A 20,505-nucleotide genomic window follows, 5' to 3' on the forward strand; every position below is an offset into this window, starting at 1 on the left:
TGCTCTTCTGTCCCATATACTCCGCCATCCTATCTCCCTCCATGTACACAGAGTAGGGCAGCCCCTCCCCCCTTCCTGCAGTGTCACATCATTGTATCAGTCACATATTAAGCACCAAGAACACGACCATGTCCCGGCTTCCGTCTCCCCCCTCCACAGCCGCCTATAAGCCCCCACTACGCACGATTCTATACAAATAACGCAGGGGGAGATGTAAACCCACCCCCGGGCCTCCTCTCCCAGAAAATGGCGCCGGCTCGGGGCTGCTCTCCAGGCCCCGGCTCCACCTCCCCGGTATTCCGCCCTAGTCAAAGCGAGGAGCTAGGCACAGGGACACACAGCGCCGGTCCCCGCCGGCCGATAACACAAATACACACCCGAAGCGCGTCACCAGCAGCCGCCTCACCGTCCGACACTGGGCCCGCCAAGGAGATCCGGCCTTACGGAAACTGCGCAACGCCTGCAGCTGAGAACCGAGCGGCCAGCGCAAGTGCCGTATTCACGTCGCGTACGTTACGGAAAAGGCGCAAGTGTTCCCCTGCGCCAATTGCCTAGCAGGAATTTACGCTACGTAAACGACGTGACGGAAGAAGGCCTTGCGGGCCAGTTAACTCAAGAAAAAGCGAAGTTGCGTCACGCTGGCGGCGTAAAGTGTCCGATTCACGGACGCGTTTTGCTCAGCGCGGAAGTGACGTAATGCGCAGCAGGAGCGTGGTGATGCAATCACATGCAACTGCAGGCGCCGGAGCGTACGCAAAAAGAGTAGCTACGCAAATAGCGCACTGTGCATTACCCAGCCAGGAAGGTGTTCTACGTGCATCATGCAGCAATGATTGCAAAACAAACCTCAGGGGGCTTTACAATAAATGTGTCTCCAAAATATCAAACAGTTTATGTAAAACCGATAATTACAGCTTCAACATGTTAAAAGGCAAAGTAAAGTGTGAACCAAAAACAATTGGGACACATACTTGCGCATTACAGCAAAATCCTTATCCTTACAGCGGGTTATTAAATTCAAAAAGGTATTTGTTATTTATAAAGCTGCAGCACATTAAAATCCCTGGTGACCCCGCTATATGAAGGCACTTCCTGTTACAGGCTGACAACACCCGTGTCCCCATCCCCCAGTTCAACTGCGTTGTCACACTCCCAGTAGTGACTAAGGGCCCGTTCCACACCGGACCAAACACCAGTCATCGCTGGGGCACAGAAAGAATTGTCCGCGGTGTTCTGTGTTCCTCCAAAGCCGTCTTCCCTTGCTGTGTGAATACAGAACTGCTATGAATGAATGCAGACAGAGAGACCTTTCACCCCCAGAAATTGCACGCATCAAATGTAATCAACTAAACGCACATGTATGAAGAAACCTCCAACCATCCAGCAAAGCCGAATACTCCGGGCTAGGGCTGCAACAACTAATCGACATAATCGATTATAATCGATTATTGAAAAAGTTGTCAACTTTTTCAATAATCGATTAATCGGCTTCTGATTGGTTGGCCCTGTTCGGCTTCACACACGCTGCGCGCCACACCTCCTCCCCACCTCACGCTCGCCGCTGCCAGACCCGCCCGCATCCACGCTCCGCACCTCCAGTGGTGTGAGGTGTGTGGTGTGTGTGTGTTTAGGTCCCTGAGTGTTCTCATTCTTAAGAGTACCTGTACCCTTGTACATTTCGGTCTCTCAGGAAATCGTCCACCTTGCCAAATGAACCCATTCCAATGATGGAAGTAGTGTAAAGGGTTCACAATGTGTACGGCCGCCATAGAACAATGTGTGAACACGGATCATTCCCACTTCCAACGCGCAGCCTCCAAATCACAGACAAGTGGCCCCCAAAAGAGAAAACACATCAGATTGTCAACTCACTTCCTGGCATTTCTATTATCAGTACATGAGTGAAGCAACTATCCGGATATATATACACACAGTGGGTACACACCCCTGTCCCCCCCCCCCCCCCCCCCCGGATGTATGATCTGCATCCCACAGCCACGGGTCACCATAATGTTGACATCTCACGGCGAAAGGATTGCTGCACTGGCTTAGTCTATGCTATGGGTAGGCAACCTCAGCACTCCAGATGTGTTCAAACTGCAAATCCCATCTTGCCTCTGCCTGTAGAATCGATAGGAGACATGCCTGTAGCTGTCAGAGTCTTGCAATGCTTTCCATGGCTGGAGACGCTGGGATACAGCAACTGAAGCTCAGAGTGACAATATATTATTGCGGCTGAATTGCACACAGATAACAAGCACCCAATAATACATATTTATGGCTATTTAAATGCAAGCAGTGTAAGTACCCGGATAAGACTTCATCTCACATGCCAACATCAGAGCACAGAAAGGGGGAGGGGAAGGAGGCACAAGTAGCCAATCAGGTGTGCTGAAGTGCAAGAAGCATGCGGATGGGAGGAAAGAGCAGAGTCCCTGAGATTAGCTCAAAGCAAAATTATTTATAAAGAAAACATCTGACTGATCACTCACTGGAGGTTAAAAAAAACAAAAACAAACATACAGCCTCCTCTGCAGTCAAATCCCCACACTAAGGGAACACACAAATAGTACAAGAGCCCAGCCAGCCATTCCTATGAGCGGGGAAGTAAATAACGGTGAAGAAAAGACCAGGGTTTCCCTCTGATAAGTCATTACGCAGAGGCGGGTCAGCCATTTACAACACTGTCACAGCCTTCTGTGTTTGCGGCCCATTGAACTGGCCAGACACGGGTCCATCCACCCACCAATGTCAGAATACAATGGACGTCCGCCCCAGGTATTGTATTCTGACAGTCCAGGGGGTTCCACTGTCACAATGCCCAAGGACTGTTTGCAGTCTGTTCAGCCAAGAAATTCCAGACCTGCTTTTTCAACAGACTTTTGTTGAGTGGGGGGGTCCTGACTTGGGGCCACTCACTGGTCGAACTTCGGCTAACTCCAGGTGACCCGTGTGCAACCAACTCAACAGAAAGACTCATAACAAGAGTAGAAGACTCACTAGCTGCAAATCTCCCTAAAACTTTCCACCCCAGAGGAACCCTTCCTCAGGTATCAGGGAACCTCTGCTAAAACCAATTCATTCGGGGACCATGGAAAGAATGCCCCTTCCATTGGGGGTCAGTGGGAAGAATGCCCCTTCCATTGGGGGTCAGTGGGAAGAATGCCCCTTCCATTGGGGGTCAGTGGGAAGAATGCCCCTTCCATTGGTGGTCAGTGGGAAGAATGCCCCTTCCATTGGTGGTCAGTGGGAAGAATGCTCCTTCCATTGGTGGTCAGTGGGAAGAATGCTCCTTACATACGGTGGTCAGTGGGAAGAACAACCTCCTGCTTTCCAGCTCCCTCGTCATCTCCTCCCAGGCTCGCCTCCAGGACTTCTCTAGAGTCTCTTCCATCCTCTAGAAATCTTTACCACAACCTGTCCGTCTATCTCCTACTCTGTCAGCCTTAAGGCATTCCCTAAAGCCTCATCTCCTCAGGGAAGCCTATCCCGCCTCAACCATCACGTCCTCAAACATCCCCACACAGCTACCTCCTCATGTATCACTTGTCCCTCCCTATTAGATTGTAAGCCTTCACAGGCAGGGCCCTCCTTACCGTCTTGTCCTGTAACTGGTGGTGCTATACAAATCCTGAATACAAATAAAAATATTATTGAATAAAAATAAGGAGTTCCGCCATAAATTGCTTCACTTTTTCTTCTAGCTCAGTAACACGTGAAGTACTGAAGCCAGAACACCAGCATTTTCAGGAGCTGGCACGCAATGGCCGCCCTCAGCACAGGTTTCCGGTCCTAGCATTGCCGGCACATAGGAGCACGTATCCTCAAGTAAAACCATGTTACGCAAATACAAACTGAAGGAAGTCCAGCCCTGCCCTCTCCCCTATTTCGTACGCTACTGGCATCACGGCTTGAAAATATTTTCGACAATGGGACGGACTCTGCGAACGCTACTCACTTTCAAAGCGACCGAAGGAAGGATTATTTTGGAACCAGCAGGGGTAGGGGAGAAGGGTTATGTCAAGTATCCCTCCAGGTGACGGCACTTCAAAGGCTTTTGCACACATCTTTCCCAACCCCCACCCCACCATATGACGCTACTTTGGTGGCACCAAAAGCTAGGACCCCCTTCCCCGAGTGTAACTCAGAATGTAGAGAACATAAATAACGCAGGTTACAAGAATGACATTTTGGGTTCTATAATGTAGGTTGTCAGCTTGTACAGGCAGAGCTCCCTTTCCTGTGGTTACTTGTTATTGGCAAGTTTTATTGTACAGCTGCATGGACTTGTTTTATATCGTCTGTTACCTTGTACATTGCTGAGGGAGACGAGTATAAATCGATAGTAATGATGGAGAGTTAAAGGGTACCACTCCTTCCCTTCATGAACCGGCTGAAATTCCCTCAGTGGGTGGCCCTCTTGTCCGATTGGCAGGAAATTGTTGGTTAAACATGGCCTACATCCATCCAATCAGAAGCAGACACTGCTCAGGTATTTGACAGCTGGCGGGCCTGGCTGTCAAAATACAATAGCCGACGAGGGAGATTCAGCCCAAAAGCTTAACCCAAAAAACAAATGTATACCAAGCTTTACACCCATCTGTCCTCGCTAGAAGATCTCCCGCTGGCCAAAGATTTCTCTCCTTCAGCCTCTCATAAGCATGGATTCCCATCCACCATAAAGATGGAGGAAACTTCCCTGTCCACTATCGGTTTCTGATAGCCGGCACCAGTCAGAATACCCAGCGACTGCAGCCGATTGGCCAACAATTTCCCACCCGGCTCCTTCAACAATCAGCTTTCATCAAGTTGGGTGGTGTCCGCCATAAATTTTGTCCAAGTCTGACAGCTTTTGCCACTCGGCCCGTTGGGGTGGGACTTTTTATGGTCTACACTTTCCCATTTACTTGCTTACAGCACAACTACAACCTCCTATCCTAGCCAAGCAAGGTGCCATCTTGGCCCCAATTTGGATGGCAGTTGTCATGGCGCTGAACATGTGATCAGCTAGGACACACACCATTGGAGGGCTTGAGAGTTCTGTTGAGGTGAAATAAGAACACTGCCAACTTTGAAAGTTATCACCAGAGGCGGGCCGTTAAAGTAACAGCTGTGGGAGGCCATTAAATTGGAGGGTCAGGTTCTGCTTGAGGGCTTGTTCACACCATCAACAGTGCGTTCCAGAGCAGATAGCTGCTGGAACGCACTGTATTGCATCACGGCACGCTTCCTGTGATCAGGGTCGGGAGCGGGTGTGGTGGTTCATTGAAGTGCCCAGTGTAATCGCGTGGCACATCAATGCCAGTGTTCCGGTCCAGTGTGATCTGAAAAAAATATAGCATGCAGCATTTTTTTTTTCAGATTGCACAGGACCGGAACACTGGCATTGAAGTGCCACATGTTCTGAGTGGACATTCGCAACACAGGCTGGGGGGAGGCGGATGGGATTTATCAAAACTGGAACAGATTTGCACGGCAACCAATCAGCTTCCATATCTCATTTTCAAATCTCAACTAGAACTGAAGAGATGCTGATTGGTTTCCATGGGCAACTGCTTCAGTTTTGATAAATTCCCCTCATTGTTAATAGTTAAGGTACTTAAATGTATTTGTAAGATTTAACTCCGGAGTCTCGTGTTACATTGGTCAGGTCTAGGTTCAGCAACGTTATGTCACCAAAAAAATGAGGTCGTCTGTCTACATGAATATACTGAAGGAGGTTTCTCCATCAATGAATTTTTTTTATTCCCTGATGACACATTGGGCATATTCCAAGATGACAATGCCAGGATTCATCGGGCTCAGATTGTGAAAGAGTGGTTCAGATGAGACATCATTTCACACATGGATTGGCCACCACTCCGGAGTCTCGTGTTACTTTGAAACCAATGCATTGTTTACTTTTATCAGTCAGGTTATAAGCAGCCTAACAGAGCCTTCTATCTTCAATCAACTGTTATCAGTGAGTATTGTTACCAGCTATCTGTATACTACAGAACACCTCCCACTTCCTGCCATGGAGCTATAACAATGCTCCTCTATAGATACAGTGTATGTATAGGCCACCACAGAGTCCAGACCTGAACCCCATTGAGAATCTTTGGGATGTGCTGGAGAAGACTTTACACAGCGACTCTCCCATCATCACCACAAGGTCTTGGTGAAAACTTAATACAACTCTGGATGGAAATAAACTTTGCAACATTGTATAAGCTTATGGAAACTATGCCAAGGCGAATGTGTGCTGTAATCAAAGCTAAAAGCGGTCCACCGAATTAGAGTGCCTTTTTTTGGCCAGGCCATGTACATATCTCCACCCTCTTACCTCAAGATTAATACGAAGGTTAAATGACAAATGTTTTCTCAAGGTCAATACAGATTGGTCAGTGGGGCAAAGATGATTCTTCTATGACATTTGCAAGTAAGATAGCCCGCTTCATCAGGAGGACCTCAGGAGTAACATCATATATGCAATGATGATCAAAATCCAAAATTGCCAAATGGTCCGAGGCCCAGGACCCCTCACTACCGCAGATGCAAGAGATCAAAAGGAAAGGCCGCCACCTCAAAATAATGTAGTCGCTTCCATTACCTTTGATGCATCATATGTGGCAACGTCATTATCCAATCATATGGGTATCCCAAACTGCAAGGCTGTGCTTAATCTCCTGTAATCACTCAATGTTTGAATGCAAGGAAGCATCTTGGATGCAGGGGCGACCCAAGGCCAGGTGTCACCCAGAGCAGGTACCAGGTGACACCGCGCCGTGGCGTCATCAGGCATGCACGGTCATCTTGGTGATGGACGCAGGCAGAGAGAGGAGAAGATGTCCACCCTGCGGGATAAGTTATGCTGCCGGGTCCCCTCCTCTGACCTGCAACTGTCGGGCTCTCGGTCCATAACCGAATGCCCGACATTTCAGAGGGGGTGACACCAAAATGACTGTCATTTTGGTGTCAACTTTCCAATTGTGTCACCCAGGTGCGGGCCGCACCACCCTTGTGAAGCCACTGCTTGGATGTCCAATTTTACCAAGTCTCTGATCACACCAAAATACCCTCAAACAGTGATCAAACCGCACTTCTGGTAGCGAAAGACAGATCAGAGCTTACCAAGACTGGAACATGTCATTACCTGCTGCCCGGCTTCTTCATTGCCCAGGAAGCCAGCACTGCAGGTCAGACAAAATCTCCCTCTGACCAGCATTTGGGCGAGTATGAGTACTCGCCCAAATACGCTGTCGGCGCCGATATTTGTGTAGGTTTCAGTGCATCCCTAGGTACTATGGTCAATTGCTCCAGATTCTGTCTGCTCCAGTTTTAGTGTAACCCCTCCATAATTTCTAAATGAGAGTAAGTTGTCCACCATTGATCAAAAGGGCCCTGGGGCTCCTGCAGTGTAGGCTCCAATGGATAAGGGGCCACAATTCTAGGCCCAGGAACACCAGATGAGAATATAGGAAACACTCATACAAGAAGAAAAACTAATGCAGCCACCACATCTATGGACTGGTAAACCACAACACATTACATTCTTATTGCTCCGTTATGAAGGCTTTCCTAATAATCTCATTCATACTGACCAAAAACAAAGTCCCAGAATCCAAAGCAACTCCAAGGAAATGGTTCTTTCACTAATTTGACTACAATGACGTAAAATGCGTCTATTGGTTACCACTTCTCACTAACTTTGCAGTGTTTCCTTGATGGGGAATGAGATGCAAATGAGTTCCTATGCAAGGAAACAAGAGCAGGTCACTATCTGATGCAAGCATTTCATTTGGGAGGCTTCTGTGTTGCATCATCTTGTCAAAGAAAGCTCAATGAAGGTGATGTTGTGTTGCATCTTCGGTGATCATATTGTGGGGCGAATGTCTCACGCAACGCTGAGCAACGCAAAATAAAATCCAGCAGCTCAGTAACCAAAATGCATTATAAGGCCTCATTCACACTGCCGCGCGTACGTGCTGTACCATATGCAACACATGCAAATAAATGGCTCCATACACATGGCCGCGTATGGAGCCGTATATTTGCATAGCGTATATATGCGTAAAAACAGAATGGAACAGAGATGCGTCCGGGCAGCGTATTTACGCGCATATACGCACGTACCAGCGTACAGCACATTCAGAATTCCATTACGAGTGATGCATTCTGAGATTGCATATAGTGCACGCATATATGCACTTATAAATATGCGCATATACGCAATATACAATTTTGCTCTTGCGCTGTGTGTGAATGAGGCCTAATAGGGATGCACTGATCTCGATACTAGTATCGGTGCCGATGCCGAGTATTTGGGTGAGTACTCGGCCAAATCCTCCGGTGGTTAGCTCGATACTTCCTGCATCAGGAAGCTGGGCAGCGCGTCATTACACGTTGATTGGCCGGGAAGCCGGTTCCATGCTCCTCGTCACTTGTGATGAGCATGGAACCGGCTTCCCGGCCAATCACGAAGCCTGGCAGCGTGTAATGACAGGCTGCCCCGCTTTCTGATTGGTCGGGAAGCTGGCCAATCAGGAAGCCGGAGCCGTGTAATGACGCAACGCCCAGCATTCTGATTGGCCCGGAAGCCGGTTCCATGCTCTTCCGTCACATTGTGACAAGTATGGGGACGGCTTCCCCGCGAATTAGGAAGCCAGGTGGCGAGTCATTAGACGTCGCCTGGCTTCCTGAATGGGACTTCTGGTACTCGGTATCGGTGAGTACCGCAAAAATAATATCCGTACTCGAAATACCGGCATCGGTGCATCCCTATCTTAAAATGTAAAACTACATTATTTAAAGAAATGTAAAGTTAAAACAAACAAAAAAAGGCAATGCAATATGGCGACTTATATGTTGGTATTATTAAATCCAACTTCTGCATTTCATTCCATTAAAAAGTTGTACAGCAGGATCTGTTACGCGTTTCAGGCTCAGACTGAATATGCACCTTTGAGCGTGAAACGTGCAGGACCATATACTACAGTACGTGTTGTACCCATTGTAATGAATTAAGATAAAGAATTTGGATTGGATGCTGGAGTGCCGTCATTTATTACATAGGACGCCTCAGCAGCAAGCTGAACGTGCGCCCAGCGGTATTTGCGGACAAGAGCGGCTCATGGCTTGGCCAGTTCATTGCCACCCCCCCATTGCAGAAGATACACAAAGCATCTGCTTTACAAATACAAAACCGGACCGCTCATTGATCGTTCAATAACATATACACTCCTGTTACCCGGCAGAGTTTACAGGAAGTTAATGCGCCGAATTCAGATACTTGCTATAGCCCTAAGGCAGCCATTTAGTTCAGTTATACAAGGCCTGATTATTCTGATGCTTGTTAAATTATACCTCCCATGACACGCTAATAATTAAGGGCTCCACGGGAGATTAAATACAGCGACACGTCTCACCTAGAAGGTTCTTTATGGCATAACCTTCATTGAAGGCCACTACGTTCTGTGATCACCAAAGAGGCAGCTTATCAATTCAGTACAAACTGTGAATTTCCTGAGTCACCGGAGTGAGTCACAACAAAGTGACTCATGGCTCAGAGATTTTACTCCTTCCCAGCAAATTCATAGCCCTGATCAGTAAGGAGACTTCCCGGACAAAAAGGCTGCTACTTCCTTATCTTCTGGCTCAAAGTGTATCTAAACCCAAAAAGCAGAAAGTCATATTGTAGCTTACCATTCCTTAGATGCGGTGGCTGCATTAGTCACCCCCCCCCCCCCCCCTGACGACCACACGACTCTCCACCCCTTTTTTATCATACAATGATCCAGCCAATGTGTTATTTTCAGCTCCCCCCCCCCTTTTTTATCATACAATGATCCAGCCAATGTGTTATTTTCAGCTCCCCCCCCCCTTTTTTATCATACAATGATCCAGCCAATGTGTTATTTTCAGCTCCCCCCCCCCTTTTTTATCATACAATGATCCAGCCAATGTGTTATTTTCAGCTCCCCCCCCCCTTTTTTATCATACAATGATCCAGCCAATGTGTTATTTTCAGCTCCCCCCCCCCTTTTTTATCATACAATGATCCAGCCAATGTGTTATTTTCAGCTCCCCCCCCCCTTTTTTATCATACAATGATCCAGCCAATGTGTTATTTTCAGCTCCCCCCCCCCTTTTTTATCATACAATGATCCAGCCAATGTGTTATTTTCAGCTCCCCCCCCCCTTTTTTATCATACAATGATCCAGCCAATGTGTTATTTTCAGCTCCCCCCCCCCTTTTTTATCATACAATGATCCAGCCAATGTGTTATTTTCAGCTCCCCCCCCCCTTTTTTATCATACAATGATCCAGCCAATGTGTTATTTTCAGCTCCCCCCCCCCTTTTTTATCATACAATGATCCAGCCAATGTGTTATTTTCAGCTCCCCCCCCCCTTTTTTATCATACAATGATCCAGCCAATGTGTTATTTTTCAGCTCCCCCCTTTTACTATCATACAATGATCCAGCCAACGAATGTTATTTTTCAGCTTCCTTTACCATGCCAAGCTGTCCAGCAAGAGTGCAAGATAGAGGGTGGGGACAAACCATTGAACATTGACAGGGGGGTGGTTGGGGGCTTACAATGGTCGGCTTCTATTCCTTTAGGTAAACCATTTATAACAAAAGAAAAAAAACATGTATTAGTTGGAGTTTGGATTGAACCACTTTCCATCCAGCTGTTGAAATTAAACGGCCGGAGAGCAGTTTTTCTTGAATGCGGGTATACACTTTATAACGTCCTTTCCCCGCGCCGCTCAACATGCGCACGAGCGGGAAAGCGACTAATTTAAACCGCCGGTGATGCTTGTTTACATACAAGCGTTCGGGTGGCTATAGAGCAGACAGAATCTGGAGCAGTTCCTCATGGCAACCAGATTTCATTTTCAAAGCTCAACTCAGACTGGAGAGAAGCTGAATTGTTACTATGCTCCAGATTCTGTGCTTTGATAGGTTCCCACCAAAGTTCTCAATGGAGTGCATTGCAGAGCCATTCCCACTCGTGCAATCCACTGATATCTTTGGAGGAACAGCGTGCAGGAGTCTGAACATTGCACCCACCATCCAGTAAATCACAGATGTAACACTTTGCAGTCTCAAATGCAAATAAATTGCACAATTTTCTTTTTGCAATGTAGGTGCAAAGAATTATTTTGCAAAAAGTGAAATATGCCTTTATTTATTGTGACTATTCCCATCACAAGCCACCTATGTGATCGCATAGCACAAGTACATGTTCCATTAAGGCCCATTCACACCAAATCCGTTGCAATACGTTTTTCAAAGGATGCTAACGAAAGTGCACCAAAAAAATTAAGGGGTGTGCATGGGGCTAGTTCACACCGCTCCATTCCGTTACGCATTAGAAAAAAAAAGTAGGACATGCACTACTTTTTAGCGCAACCTACCACAACGGATCCAGTGTGAACTAGCCCCATTCACAACCATTCATTTTTCGTTGAACTGCTCGGAAGGAAATCGAAGGTTCAACTACAAGTCAACTGACCCTTTCTGTAGAACTCTGAAGCTAATCAAGCACTTATCACCCTCAAATAGCTTCTTCACACGTGACAGGGGCCTGGGAATGACAGCACTGGACCTGGAAGTGATCAGAGCACGTCTCTTCCAGGTTCACACTGCCCAGGGGAGCAAACAAATGCCTGCTGGTCCTCGCAGCTCTCCATCCAGACACCTACCATCGAGGTCACGGGCACCCAGGAGGGACAGGTGAGCCCAAAACAAATGGCAGAGTGCAAGGGGGGAGGGGAGATGTACGGTGGCACCTTTCACAGCAAGTGATCAAAGCCTTTCTAATCGCTTTTACTAAAAAGCCATTAACCCAAGCTGGCCATACACCGCTATCATTTTTTCGTTCAACCCGTGGGCTGAACGAAAAATTAAGAGCAGATCCCTCCATCAACGCTATGGCTGCACTTATCAAGGAATCCCCGCTGTTTCTTGTGTATTCCGACAGTGGAAGCAGTCAGAATACCCGAACAGAGCCAGCAGCTGCCAGCTCTGTACAAAGATTTTCCAACCGGCTGCGTCAATCAGCTGATTGAGAGATGCCGGCCAAAAGGGTGCCCACAGCGGCACTCATTGTACAAACTTGGTCCGGTGCCTCAAGAACCAGCCGGAACTCGCACAGTCTATGGCCACCTTTACTAAGCAGACGCCAAACTGCTATAGCAGCCGGTTTACAGGTAGGTGCTGCCACAGACAAAGCTTAAGCCCTCGTTCACACCTGAACGTTTTGTAGCGCGTTCTACGCTCGACGAACGCTCTACAAAACGCTCAAAAATATAAATCCCATTGTATTCAATGGTCTCGTTCCCACCTTGGCGTATTTCCGCCCGTCCCTAACGCGCTACAAAACGGCCCACGCCTGAAAAGGTACAGGTACTACTTTGGGCCGTTTTGTTGCGCGTTTCCATTGGGATACAGCCAAGTAGCCTTCGGAAACTAGCAACTTTTTTACCGCGAATCGTAGTAAAAAACGTGCGACAGACGCGCATATTAAATACGCCTAGGTGTGAACGAGACCTAAAGGTGCCCACACACCTTACAATTTATCTGCAGATTTTCTGTGGTCAGATGGAAAAAGTGCAACAAAATTGCCCAGTTGGAGATTACTCCATCCACACAGCTAAGTGTAGATGGAGGAATCTGTTGCACCTTTTCCATCTGACCAGAGAAAATCTGCAGATAAATTGTAAGGTGTGTGGCCAGCTTTACACTGGTGTCAGTGAAAAGGTCAAAACCCAAATAGAGTCGGACAATCAGGTAAATGCAAGAACTGTTTTAATTGCTAAAGAAATTGTAATTGTATTCCACTAGGCTTGACACACACACACACACGGACTACTTCCTGGGTCTGCTTTGCCCACATGTGACTAAGAATCCACACACCGCTGATTCATTATCCCATGAACAGGCAGCTGACATAGTAACCTTATCAGGAAATAATAGCGTGACCTGACTGCGCAGTGCGGCAGAAGTGTATAAATTACACAACTGAGCAAACAACATAAAACAACTTTGCCTAGCAAAACAGTTCACCCTAAAACTATCCGCAAACATAAATGTCACATTGCAGCTCAACAAACCTTAGATGTGGTGGCTCCAACAGGTTTTCTTTTAGGCTTTTTCTTACATTTATAATTTCACCCGGTGATCTGGCCGGTAAGTGTTATTTCTCAACTTCAACAGGCCAAGCTGTCCCGAACAAGTGGCAATTAGAGCGCTGGGACAAACCAATCAGGCCGGGTGGGGGGCTGGATTTTTATTTAGGTAAAAATAATTTATTCCAAAAAAAAAATTGTTTCTATAACCGCTTGAAAAGCATTAGTTGGGAGTTCAGATTTAATTTATTAGTCAAGTACATCAAAATCTGCTAGTCCATCTAACACCACCCTCCCCACAGGGTGACAATGCTGCTGTCCAAGAGGGGGTGGCTCCGTTGCTCCTCCATAGAGGAGAGTCACCCTAATACAGGACGTGTTTTACTGGCCGGATCACCAGGTGAAAATGAGTTTAAAAAAGCCTAAAGAAAACAAATTCATCCACCATCTATAAAGATTAGTAAACTGCATTAAAGGGGCCAGGCCCTCCTTACCATCTTGTCTTAAATTGTATTGTGACTGTAATGTCTTCTATATTGTAAAGTGCTACGCAAACTGTTGGCGCTGTATAAATCCTGTATAATAACTTTAGTTTTTGGGGATTATATGCGCTTTAATTACTTAGCCATTCACCTGAACTTCTGCAAATGACATTGTCTAAAGTCCACCATACCACCCCTCTGTTCCTCACTTGCTTGTCACCGATTAGGCATCTATATGGATGCAGTCAGTGTATTCTTTTTTGATTGGATGGCTTGGACCAATGGTGCTTTGCCATCATTGGTCCAAACCATCCACAGAGCTCAAGCCTCTGACTCCAGATCAGAGGCTTGTTGTAGCACTGTGTTTGAGGGAAGCCCGCTGCTGTGCAACCTAACATAGCTGTCAAAAGCCGCCTGTAATTAACAGGCAGAGCACTGTCCATGACAGGCTACACAGCAGGGAGGCTTTCCCCGCTGTGCAACCTATTAGAAGCTGCTCTGAAAGGAAATAAAGCCGTCAGCTTCAGACTTTAAAGTGAAAGCTTTTTCTTCCACAATGGCTGGTGAGGCCCTGCCTCCCCAGACTGCACGTCCCTGCCTAGAATATTCCATTACTGATTTTGCCAAGTTGGCATAAAAACGGTAACGAGAATAAAATTTCCATATATCGGTTCCCCCTCCAGTGCAGTACCCAGGTGCAATTGTACGCAGGTAACGACACCAAGTGTGATTACATGCAAACGGCTGCGGGCTACTGTCATTGTAGAATATGTAGCCTCACAGAGGAATCTGAGAAACGCATGCAATCAGCGCTAGTGTGAAGGAGGCCTAAGATCTAAAACAAAAGATACCGCCCAGTAAGCCAGTTCATGGAGAACGGTTTTGTTTCAGTTTTTGAAGGTTTGAGCAATGCTCAATGTGCAAATCAGCTGATGCTATAAACCAGACAACTGAACATTTTGTTAACAGAGATCACCCCGCTTCAAAACTGAACTCCAGGCAAGCAGTTGTGTGTCACATGGCATAAAGAGAGCAGAGTGATAGAGAGATGAGCCTCCTGTCCTCTACGACTAAGCCCTGGATAGGGTGAAACGCATCAGCGTGGACTAGGGGTGGGACTGAGCCAAGCTGTGCAAGCCCAAAGAAAAGGAGTTTTACAGTGTGACAAGTGGTGTACTGTTGAATCCTTTTTACTGCGACCCTCCCCTGTCCTGCCAGACAAAACTGTCCGGTGTGACAGAGCTGTGCAAATCTTGGATGGGCAGACATGCAAAATCTTTGGCAAGCAAAATCAACCCAAAATGTAATTTTTCATTACATTAAAAAGGAGAACTATGGGGTTAGGGCTTTTCCCCATAGTTCTCCTAAGGGTAGCGGGAGGACATAAACTAGCGTCCTCCCGTCAGGTGTATATGTAGATAGATAGATTAGATAGATAGGTATACTGAGACGCCACAGCCGGAACGGATCCTGACAATTATGTCTGGATCCACCCAGCTGCGTGATTGACAGCTGGATCTGCCTATCTAGAGGCAGAGTCAGCTGTACCCGCCCCATCCGTTCCGCCAGTCACCAATGGAGGATCGGACAGGGGAGGGGGGGAATCCCTGCAGTGAGCCGTGTCAGTCACGGCTCTCTGCACGGAAATATCGAGTAGTGAGCGAGCGACGGTATGTTTTCGCTCACTTCCCGATCTACTGAGCCGACGTGCGACAGTTTCATTGTCAAAGGTCGGCTCACATTATGAGGCTGGGTGAAAACCACTCGCCTCATAATTCTCCTTTAAATACATTTTAATGGCTACTTAATAGAAAACCCTGGGCCAAAGTTTAGGGTGAAGTGGGAAAAGCGTTAGAACCTCTGTCAGTCTGTTACTCCCAACTGTATTTCTATTAGCAACGGCAACAACAGAAGACACTTTTTTAGTAGAATGAATAAAGTTAGTGAGGAACTTTACCCACCAATTAAATGGCCCCCAAAACAGTCACTTGTACAGGATGCCAACTGTCAAGGTTGTCAGTGTGCTCATTTCAGCTTGTAAACGAACATTCAATCTCTCCAATGGCTGGTATCATAGCTGATCACATGTCAAGCACCATGGCAACTGCAAACCCAAGAGGCCAAGATGTGGGGCCTGCAACAACTAATCGATTAAATCAGTTATGAGAATAGTTGGCAACCATTCTCATCATCGATTAGTGGGTGTGAGAGAATTTGTTTTTTTTTAATGCCGCCAGTCGATTAATTGAAAACAATTATAAGGCAACTAATCGATTACAACAATAATTGCTAGCTGCAGCCCTACCAAGATGGCACCTTTCTTGGCTGTAAGGGGTAGAAGGGTGTAGTTTCCCTTTAACACTGCTATTGTGAGCCCATGCTGCAAAGATTTACCCTTCCTTTTCCTTCCAACGGTCAGACAAGGAGGAGAAATCTTTGTATTGGGGAACACACCAAAAGCAAACCCCTCAGCACAGGTTCCAAACAAATGTTTAGCCGGGGTTCCACTCTAATAATATAAGATGCTAAAAGCAATTTAAAGGAGGGAGATCACAGACATCGCAGTGCAGAATTTGAGGACTTTAGTTTTGCTTTAAAGAACTAAACACACCACTTTACTTCATTCCCGCCACTTTTTTTAACTGGTTAGGTAGGTTTGTCCCCCGTTCACATAATCACCTGTCAAGAGAATCCAGCGCTGTCCAGCTGCAATACGATGCTTTTCCATCACAGGCAGGTTGCCACACCGCCATCTTGGTCCACCTCAGTGATTGGGAGTCAGCTGCTTCAAGTTACAGCCAGGATGACAGGTCATGTCCTTCCACTGTATGTCGTGTTTCCCAGCTCTGGCAGCCTCCTTGGATATCCTGTCATATATCCAGCTCCTGATGACAGAGGAGGAAGCTCAGCGAGGCAAAGTTATTCTTTAGACTGGAGGTCCACTTTTAGGACTCATTCACACTGACCCGCAGGCTAAAATGCTGTGTCAGCATATGGACTAGTGTGGTGTGACAGGAAGTGTGTGATGTGCCCTTTCAATGCATCAGTGTTTACTTTTTCTTAACTTTATTTGAAACATACAAAGTGTACACTCAACTCAACACTGTGGTGGTGGGCTACACTAACCTGCAGTGCTACAGTGTGCTGCAAAAAAAAAAAAATAATAACTGCATCATTCTGCGGCGTTGTGGCACGAACGGCGCACATCGAAAGCTACTGAGGGAAATGTATCAAAACTGGAGCAGACAAAATCTGGGAGCAGCTGTGCATGGCAACCAATCAGCTTCTCTGTTTTGTTGCCATGGGCAACTGCTCCAGATTTGATAAATTCCTCCCAATGCATTTTCATGTGCCCCCGGGCATCCCGTTTCAAAAGGACACTATACACCACTATAGGTGTGAATGAGCCCCAACTGATTCCCATAACCGTTACCTTCAAGGTGCGCCTCTGGTGCCAACGATCAGAGTTACTTGTGCGCTAACATAAGCCCTCAAAACGGCTGGAGTCATAGCAACTGCAATCCAAATAGAGGTTACGAGGGCGCCATCTTCAGCTGTAAAGGACTGGAGGGTTTATTACCCTTTAAAGTATTACTAAGGCCTTGTTCACACCAAGCGCGGAGCAGAGCAGTTACAGACCGGAGCAAAACTGCGTCCAATGTATTCCAATGATATTTTTAGCTCCAGTTCACATTGCAGCGTTCAGTTCCAGAGCAGGTAAAAAAACTGCAGCTGGCCCTATTTTACCTGCTCTGGAACGCACGCAAATGCATCAAACGCCTGGAACGCACTGAAAGCCCATTTTAAACTTTTTTTAAATACCAAAAACGGTCCGGAACGCATCAAAAACGCGGCACAACCCACTGCACTGCGTGTGCAGAAACCCGAGCAGATATGCTGTGCATTTGGTGTGAACAAGGCCTAAAGGCTTGGCGGTTTGTTTATATTTTTATATCTTAATACACTTGTTGTATTAAAAAAAAGGTAAAAAAAAACACTCAGAGGGGAATTGATCAAAATTGGAGAGGACAGAATCTGGAGCAGCTGTGCACGGCAACCAATCAGCTTCTCTCTTTAAATTTTCAAGTCTTAACTGGAGAGAGACACTGATTGGTTGCTATGGGCAACTGCTCCAAATTTTGATAAATTCCCCTCCAAGAGTAACGAAACCGGAGCAGACAGAACTTGCAGCAGTTGCCCAAAGTAACCAATCAGCTTCTTTTTTTTTTAGTTTGTCCTGTTAAGCTTTGAAAATGAAAGCTGGATGCCGATTGGTTGGTTGCCATGGACAACTACTGCAGATATTGTCCGCCCAAGTTTTGATAAAGGCAGTGACACACTGCACGCGAAGCCGTGCAGAGCGAAGCAAAGCTATCCGCCACGGAGCTTTGCGTGCAGTGTGTGAGCTGAGTGCAGTCAGATGATTGACAGCACCTTCAGCCAATCGGCTCGTCCGTAACAACCTGCCAGCTGTCGCATCGCGACGCGCTGGTTTATACGCGCAAGCCGATTGGCTGAAGTTGAAATTGTTCATCTCGGCACGCTCAGCTCCGCGAGCTCTCGCAAGCTGAGGTGCCGAGCAGAAAATTACATGACACACTGCTCGCAAAGGCAGCGTGCCCCCGCTCCGCTTCGCGTGCAGTGTCACGGCCTTAACCCTGCCCCCACTTACCTTTGGTTGGTCGTCTCCTCCGCCAGGACCAGGGGGACACTTGGCAATTTCCTGGTCCTGGGGGAGGATACTGAGGGCAGATGAGCCATAGACTCCTCCCACTGTCAGTTAAATTGTGATGGTGGGAGTTAGGGGGGGCGTAGCTTGCTGCATGCTGTGTGTGTCTTTGGAGGTGCAGGAGTGTGCATGGGCGGGGGCGTCTCCTCAGCAGCCAGCTAGCTGATGGAGACACCCGCACATGGGAAAGGATAGGGGGAGGAGTTAACTAGGAAACTAGGAAATAAAGAAGCTGAAAGGTAGTTCAAGTCTGATCTCCATAACCATAAAAAGAAAGTGAAAAGTTTAATACCAAGAAATACAAAGTTTTGGCTTTAGATACAGAATGTAAAACCCCAAAAAAGGCAAAGAAAAGAAAGAAACAGTCCATTATCAAAAATTATTTTATATGCAACATATTCTACAACTGAAATACAAGCAAAAGCATCACCAGACTGCAACAAATACATCAACATGTCATCATAAACGCCAAACAATTTAATGAGAAGAATATACAATTTCCACAACATGATACAATGTATCATAGATTCAAACAAAATGTAGGTGCAATATATATTTATATATCAGAGCTGCACATCACATGGCAATATTTACAAGACATTTTATTTACATGGTGAATCTTTATCGGTACACACAGCCAGTACAATACAATCAGAGCAGAATGCCAAGCTTAGTCATAACAAGCACAATAGTCTCTTCCTTTGCTGTGTCTTGGTCATAGCACAGATGTATGCACTCTACGTAAGCGTCAGCCAACATTACGCAATCGGAGTAGCCCAGACCTACGCTAAATTCGTAAGCGTCTCCGCCCATTCCAGGAGAAGAGCGGTGACGCCCCGCCCACTCCCCCGCGTAAACTGCGTAAACAGTAAATCCAGCCTCTCCTCACGTAAACAGCGTACCTCCCGCCAACATACAAGCAGTCTCCATGCCAGGAACGCCCGCCCCCACTCCCTGCAGTAACTCGGGCGACCTTTCAGTCATTCGCGGTGAGAAAAGCAGGCCGGACGTAGGCCACCCCCTTCCCGGTATCAACATAACCAACAACGTACATAAGTTACGCAAACTACGCAACCGCGGGGCTTTCCCGGCACTGGCTGTATTTCATGCCGCACCACAGACCTTTCACCGGAGCCGCAGGGAAATCATTCCCCAGCACAATGTACGCCGATAGCGTAGAGGGCTCCCCCAGAAATTACGTAACTCCTCCCTCCCCACCAAAACTCCCTTGGTTACGCAATGCGGGCCCGGCGTATCCCGCATCCGTGAATAGCATAGGCTCGCGGCCCGGCGCTCACCTTCGAGGCCTCTTCCGGAGGCGGAGAGACTTAGCGGCAGTGCGAAGGGTTCGCTCGCTGGCACGAACAACCACAGGACCGGGACGACGGAGCGATCACCGCCAGGGATTAATGGAGACGCACCGAAGAGCGCACTCCCTCGGCTCCTTCCTCACACAGCGCCGCCGCTACGCTCCGTGACGTCATACGCATACTCCCACGTCGCTCTGGGGACCCGCCCCTTCTCATTTTTTTTTCTGCGCCTGCTCTGCAGGGTGTAAGCTCCACCCCGTGAGCGGATCGGGCCGTGAGAAAAGGAAAGCCACGCCCCCTTTTGCATCGAGCCTTGCGCACCGTGTGATCTGTGGGCAGGTTTCGGTTTTGTGGCAGCGGCATGTTGAAGCCCATACACCCCAAATGTCCCTTATGTGGGACCAAGCACCTCTTTTCTAATGTGTCCCCCTTTTTGGTCTAATGTATAGACTTCTGTGACTAGTTAAGTACCGAAAGTGTAATAATTCACTAAAGGGCTCTATATATTAATATATTCACTCATCTTTGTGTAAGATTCAATTAGAAACATTGCAGAAAACATTGAAGGCCCAAGAATGCATATGGGCTGCCTGTATCCTAGCAACAGAGGACTCTAGGGCGCTCAAGCTGCCTGAATCCTAGCAACAAAGGCATCTAGGTGTCTCAAGCCGCCTGCATTGTAGCAATGAAGGACTTTAGGTGTCTCGAGCTGCCTGTATCTTAGCAACCAAGGAACCTAGGTGACTCAAGCCAGCTGCATCCTAGCAACCAAGAATTCTAGGCAGCTCGATCCGCCTGCATCCTAGCAACAAAGGACTCTCGGGGGCTCAAGCCGCCTGCATCCTACCAACAAAGGCATCAAATGG

General features: G+C 47.3%; 1 protein-coding gene across 1 annotated transcript in view; it reads right to left on the minus strand.

Moving 5' to 3' along the window:
* BRD4 (bromodomain containing 4) overlaps positions 1-19,843 on the minus strand; it is a 65,793-nt gene extending 45,950 nt beyond the window's left edge. The window contains exon 1 of the mRNA XM_018568580.1: positions 19,628-19,843. The gene's annotated coding sequence lies outside the window, so the exon portion shown is untranslated. The remainder of the gene's footprint in view (positions 1-19,627) is intronic.
* Between the last annotated feature and the right edge of the window lie 662 nt (positions 19,844-20,505).

This window comes from Nanorana parkeri, unplaced genomic scaffold (genome assembly GCF_000935625.1).
Source record: "Nanorana parkeri isolate BGI_ZX_2015 unplaced genomic scaffold, ASM93562v1 scaffold1212, whole genome shotgun sequence".
In the NCBI taxonomy this organism is placed as follows: Eukaryota; Metazoa; Chordata; class Amphibia; order Anura; family Dicroglossidae; genus Nanorana; species Nanorana parkeri.